A 6509-nucleotide genomic window follows, 5' to 3' on the forward strand; every position below is an offset into this window, starting at 1 on the left:
CTGAGCCAATATGGCATTCAGAGTATCAATTTCAAGAACTCCCTTCTTCATAGGCGTCCCATTACTCACAGGATTCCTCTCAAAAGTGTACATGAACTGGTTATTATTAACCATGTCAATGAGTTCTTGAGCTTCTGCAGGCGTTTTCTTTAGGTGAATGGATCCACCTGCAGAAGTATCCAATGACATCTTAGCTAATTCAGACAGACCATCATAGAATATATCCAGGATGGTCCATTCTGAAAGCATGTCAGAAGGACACTTTTTGGTCAGTTCTTTGTATCTCTGCCAAGCTTCATAGAGGGATTCACCTTCTTTCTGTCTGAAGGTCTGAACATCCACTCTAAGCTTACTAAGCTTTTGAGGAGGAAAGAACTTGGCTAAGAAAGTCGTGACCAGCTTATCCCAAGAGTTCAGGCTATCTTTGGGTTGAGAGTCCAACCACACTCTAGCTCTGTCTCTTACAGCAAAAGGGAAAAGCATGAGCCTGTAGACTTCAGGATCTACTCTATTAATCTTAACAGTATCACATATCTGCAAGAATTCAGTTATGAACTGAAAAGTATCTTCAGATGGAAGTCCATGAAACTTGCAGTTTTGCTGCATCAGAGAAACTAATTGAGGTTTCAGCTCAAAGTTGTTTGCTCCAATGGTAGGAATGGAGATGCTTCTTCCATGTAAATTAGAATTTGGTGCAGTAAAGTCACCAAGCATCCTCCTTGTATTATTATTATTTTCGGCTGCCATCTCCTCTTCCTGTTCGAAAATTTCTGAAAGGTTGTCTCTGGACTGTTGTATTTTAGCTTCTTTTAGTTTCCTTTTCAGAGTCCTTTCAGGTTCTGGATCTACTTCAACAAGTCTATTCTTGTCTTTGCTCCTGCTCATATGAAAAAGAGGGATAGAAAAATAATAATAATAATAGGGATCCTTTTTACCACAGTATAGAGGTCCCTGTGTGAGTAGAAGAAGAAAAGAAGGAAAATTTGAACACAGATGGAAGAGGAGGTTCGAATTTGGGTGAGATGAAGTGTTAGTAGATAAACAAATAGAAGAAGATGAGAGGGGGAAGTGAATTTTCGAAAATAATTTTTGAAAAAGAGTTAGTGGTTTTCGAAAATAGTTTTTTTTTTTTTTTGAAAAAGGTTAGTAATTTTTTTTGAAATTTTAAAATCAAAAGTTAAAATAATTAGTTAATTAAAAAGAAATTTTGAAAAAGAGGGAAGATATTTTCGAAAATTAGAGAGAGAGTTAGTTAGGTAGTTTTGAAAAAGATAAGAAACAAACAAAAAGTTAGTTAGTTGGTTGAAACAAATTTGGAAATCAATTTTGAAAAGATAAGAAGATAAGAAGTTAGAAAAGATATTTTAAAATCAAATTTTGAAAAAGATAAGATAAGAAGATATTTTTGAAAAGATATGATTGAAATTAGTTTTGAAAAAGATTTGATTTTTAGAATCACAATTAATGACTTGATTCATAAGAAATCACAAGATATGATTCTAGAACTTAAAGTTTGAATCTTTCTTAACAAGCAAGTAACAAACTTGAAATTTTTGAATCAAAACATTAATTGATGATGATATTTTCGAAAATTATGAGATAAAAGTAAGAAAAAGATTTTTGAAAAATATTTTTAAAAATTTTCGAAAATAAATAAGAAAAGTGAAAAAGATTTGATTTTTGAAAAAGATAAGATTTTTAAATTGAAAATTTGATTTGACTCATAAAAACAACTAGATTTTAAAAATTTTTGAAAAAGTCAAATCTAATTTTCGAAATTTTAAGAGAGAAAAAAGGAAAGATATTTTTTTTTATTTTTGAATTTTTAATGATGAGAGGGAAAAACATGAAAAAGACTCAATGCATGAAAATTTTGGATCAAAACAATGAATGCATGCAAGAATGCTATGAATGTCAAGATGAACACCAAGAACACTTTGAAGATCAAGATGAACATCAAGAACTTATTTTTTGAAAATTTTTATATGCAAAGAAAACATGCAAGACACCAAACTTAGAAATCTTTCATGTTTAGACTCTATGGATGCAAAAATGCATATGAAAAATACCATACAACACAAGACAAGAAAACATCAAGATCAAACAAGAAGACTTACCAAGAACAACTTGAAGATCATGAAGAATACTATGAATGCATGAATTTTTCGAAAAATGCAAGATGAATATGCAATTGACACCAAACTTTCAACTTGACTCAAGACTCAAACAAGAAACATGAAATATTTTTGATTTTTATGATTTTATGATTTTTTGTATTTTCTTTTAATTTTTTTCGAAAATCATTTTGAAAAAAGAAAAAATAAGGATTCCAAAATTTTTAATATGAATTCTAGGAATCTTATGCTCTTTAGTCTAAAGCTCCAATCAAAGGGTCAGGCATGGCTTAATAGCCAGCCAAGCTTTAGTATGTAACTCAGACATGACACGCCTGACATACCCTATCTAGAAGAATTGGACATGGCTTTACAGCCATCCATGCTTCAACATGCTTCATGAAACACTATAATTCATTTTTAAAAATTCTGAAGAAAAATATATTTTTTTGAAAACATTTTTTTTTTGAAAACAAAGGAGAAACTTTTGAAAGGTTTTTGAAAAATTTTTTTTGAAAATAAAACAAAAAGAAAATTACCTAATCTGAGCAACAAGATGAACCGTCAGTTGTCCAAACTCGAACAATCCCCGGCAACGGCGCCAAAAACTTGGTGCACGAAATTGTGATCATCAATGGCGCCATCAACATGGTACGCTCAATTGTAATCTCAACTTTTTATCACAACTTCGCACAACTAACCAGCAAGTGCACTGGGTCATCCAAGTAATAAACCTTACGTGAGTAAGGGTCGATCCCACGGAGATTGTTGGTATGAAGCAAGCTATGGTCACCTTGTAAATCTCAGTCAGGCGGATATAGAATGGTTATGGAGTTTTCGAATATTAATAATAAAATAGGGATAGAGATACTTATGTAAACCATTGGTGAGAATTTCAGATAAATGCATGGAGATGCTTTCGTCCCTCTAAACCTCTGCTTTCCTGTTGTTTTCATCCAATCAGTCTTACTCCTTTCCATGCCAAGCTTTATGTAAGGACATCACCGTTGTCAATGGCTACTTTTAATCCTCTCTGGAAAATGGTCCGATGCGCTGTCACTGCATGGCTAATCGTCTGGAGGCATCACCCTTGCCAATGGCTGCATCCTATCCTCTTGTGAAAATGGTCCAAATGCTCTGTCACAGCATGGCTAATCATCTGAGGTTCTCGATCATGCTGGAATAGGATTCACCCTCCTTTTGCGTCTGTCACTACGCCCAGCAATCGCGAGTTTGAAGTTTGTCACAGTCATTCAATCCCAGAGTCCTACTCGGAATACCACAGACAAGGTTTAGACTTTCCGGACTCTCATGAATGGCCATCCATGGGTTCTAACTTATACCACGAAGACATTTAATAACTCGGACTCGGTCCCCTGTATTAGATATTCAAGAGATATCCATCCAATTGAAGGTAGAACAGAAGTGGTTGTCAGGCACGCGTTCATAGGGAATGATGATGATTGTCACGTTCATCACATTCAGGTTGAAGTGCGAATGAATATCTTAGAAGCGGAATAAGTTGAATTGAATAGAAAACAGTAGTACTTTGCATTACTTCATGAGGAACAGCAGAGCTCCACACCTTAATCTATGGAATGCAGAAACTCTACCGTTTGAAAATACATAAGTGATGAAGGGTAGGCATGCCGAATGGCCAGCCCCAAACGTGATCAATAGATCAAAATATATTCCAAAGATGTCTAATACAATAGTAAAAAGTCCTATTTATAATAAACTAGCTACTAGGGTTTACAGAAGTAAGTAATTGATGCATAAATCCACTTCCGGGGCCCACTTGGTGTGTGCTTGGGCTGAGCTTGAAGTCTACACGTGGAGAGGTCATTCTCGGAGTTGAACGCCAGCTTTTGTGCCATTTTGGGCGTTGAACTCCACTTTGCAACTTGTTTCTCGCGCTGGACGCTAGAATTGGGCAGAAAGCTGGTGTTGAACGCCAGTTTGCGTCATCTAAACTTGAGCAAAGTATGAACTATTATATAATGCTGGAAAGCCCTAGATGTCTACTTTTCAACGCAATTTGAAGCGCGCCATTTTGAGTTATGTAGCTCCAGAAAATCCATTTTGAGTGCAGGGAGGTCAGAATCCAACAGCATCAGCAGTCCTTCTTCAACCTCTGAATCTGATTTTTGCTCAAGTCCCTCAATTTCAGCTAGAAAATACCTGAAATCACAGAAAAACACACAAACTCATAGTAAAGTCCAGAAATGTGAATTTAACATAAAAACTAATAAAAATATCCCTAAAAGTAACTAGATTCTACTAAAAACATACTAAAAACAGTGCCAAAAAGCGTATAAATTATCCGCTCATCAGTATGCATTGTTAAACGGTCTTTGTCCATGATATCTTGGAGGGTGTTGTTGCCTAGAGGGTTGATCAGATCCTCTTAGCTCCATCCATCTTTGATTGCTCTGACCTTGATGCATGTTCCTGTTATAACTTTCATTCCTTTCAACAACATTAGAACCAAACTCAAAGCGAAAGGGGTGAGAATTCATAGTAGCTAAAAGAAATAAAGAGGGGAAAAAGAAAGACAACTAAACAAGTAAAAAGAAAAATATTTACAATAACCAATAATAAGGCACACGATTGCAGTTCCCCAGCAACGGCGCCATTTTGACGAAGGTGGTTTTTGCTAGTAAAGAATTTGTAAAAATAGTCGCGTTGTAGATATAGTTTCTAAACCAACAGAAATCCCTTCGTACAAACGTTTTGGGTGTCACAAGTAACAAACCCCTTTTTAAATTGTTAACCGAAGTATTCAAACCTCTGGTCGTCTTCTCAAGGAACTGCAGGGAAGTATGTTCTTATTATTGGCTATAAAGATTGTAAATCGGGGTTTAGAGGATGAGAAGCAAGTGATTTAAATGACAAATAAAGTAAATGAAGAACAAGTAATTTAAATAGCAAGTAAATTAAATAAATGACTGTAAATAAGCTTTTGGCAAGGTATGAGAAATTAGAGGTCCTATCCTAGCTATCCTTATCAAAGATGATGATAATTGAATCTTAATTCCGCTTTGTTAACCTTTACTAAAGTAAAGGAAGGTCAAAGGATTAATTAATTGATCTTCGAATCCTATTTATTTCCTAAGAAAATATTGGGATTATTGAAGCTCAAATTAACAAAGATAACAATTGTCAAGCATGTTTGAGTTTGATAGCTCCTGAGTTACTAATTTCTTAACCAAGACCAAAAGGGAGAAAAATAAATCTATAGAAATAAAAATGCCTTCAGATTGGGAATGACAGTAACATAAATAAAAGAAAGCGATATTAAACTGAAATACCTCAAATAACATTAATTCAAAATAGTAATCTGTAACATGGGAGTATTCATAAATTCAATTATAAAAGTAAACAAGCAACTAAAGCAATGAATAAAAGTAAAAGGGAAGCTTAAAGTAAAGGAATATTAAAATCTGGGATCGAGAGTTACTCCTAAAGAGAGAAGTCCTAAATCCTAATCCTAAAGAGAGAGAGAATCTCTCTCTAAACTAAATCTAAATCATGAAAACAAAACTAAAGTGGTCACTCTCTGTGAATGGATGCATTCCCTCACTTCATAACCTCTGGTCTATGCCTTCTGGACTTGGACTTGGGCCAAAAAGGGCTTCAGAAATCGCTGGGAGCGTTTTCTGCAATTTCTGGTGCATGGCCTCTGTCACGCGTCCGCGTGGGTCACGCGGTCGCCTCGTTTGGAGCTTTTCCTTGCCACGCGATCGCGTCAGTCATGCGGCCGCGTCGCTGCTTCTTTGCGCTTGGCATGCGTCCGCGTCGCCCATGCGATCGCGTGGATGCCAATTTCTTCAGAAGCTCCGTTTTGTGCTCTCCTTCCATTTTTGTATGTTTCCTTTCTATCCTTTAAGTCATTCCAATCTTAGAAGATCTGAAAACTACTCAACACACTAATCACGGCATCAAATGGAATTAAAGGTGATTAAAATAATTAATTTAAAAGCATAAGAAACATGTTTTTCACATACATCACATAATAAGGAAGGAAAAGTAAAACCATGCAATTAACATGAATAAGTGGGTGAAGGATTGAATAAATCACTCAAACTAAGCACAAAATATATCATAAAATATGGATTTATCAGGGTCCACCGTAACTATTGTCTGGGAATGCATTGTAGAATGGTCGTTGTCCCTGGTACTTTGGAAAGTGCTATTGCCGAAAGGGTTGATCAGATCCTCGTGGCTCCTTCCATCTTTGATTGTTTCGACCTTGACACATGTTCCTTTTATAGCTTCCATTCCTTTCAACAATATTAGAACCAAACTCAAAGCGACGGGGGTGAGAACTCATAGTAGCTAATAAAAATTAAAAACAAAAATAAAAACAAATAAACAAGCAAAATAAAATATTTA

At 35.3% G+C, this 6509-nt stretch overlaps 1 non-coding gene across 1 annotated transcript; it reads left to right on the plus strand.

Moving 5' to 3' along the window:
* The first annotated feature begins 243 nt into the window (after positions 1 to 243).
* LOC112725175 (small nucleolar RNA R71) lies at positions 244 to 351 on the plus strand. Its single transcript, XR_003164299.1, has one exon. It is a non-coding gene; the product is annotated as a small nucleolar RNA R71 (small nucleolar RNA).
* The last annotated feature ends 6158 nt before the right edge of the window (positions 352 to 6509 follow it).

Source organism: Arachis hypogaea, chromosome 11 (genome assembly GCF_003086295.3).
Source record: "Arachis hypogaea cultivar Tifrunner chromosome 11, arahy.Tifrunner.gnm2.J5K5, whole genome shotgun sequence".
In the NCBI taxonomy this organism is placed as follows: domain Eukaryota; kingdom Viridiplantae; phylum Streptophyta; class Magnoliopsida; order Fabales; family Fabaceae; genus Arachis; species Arachis hypogaea.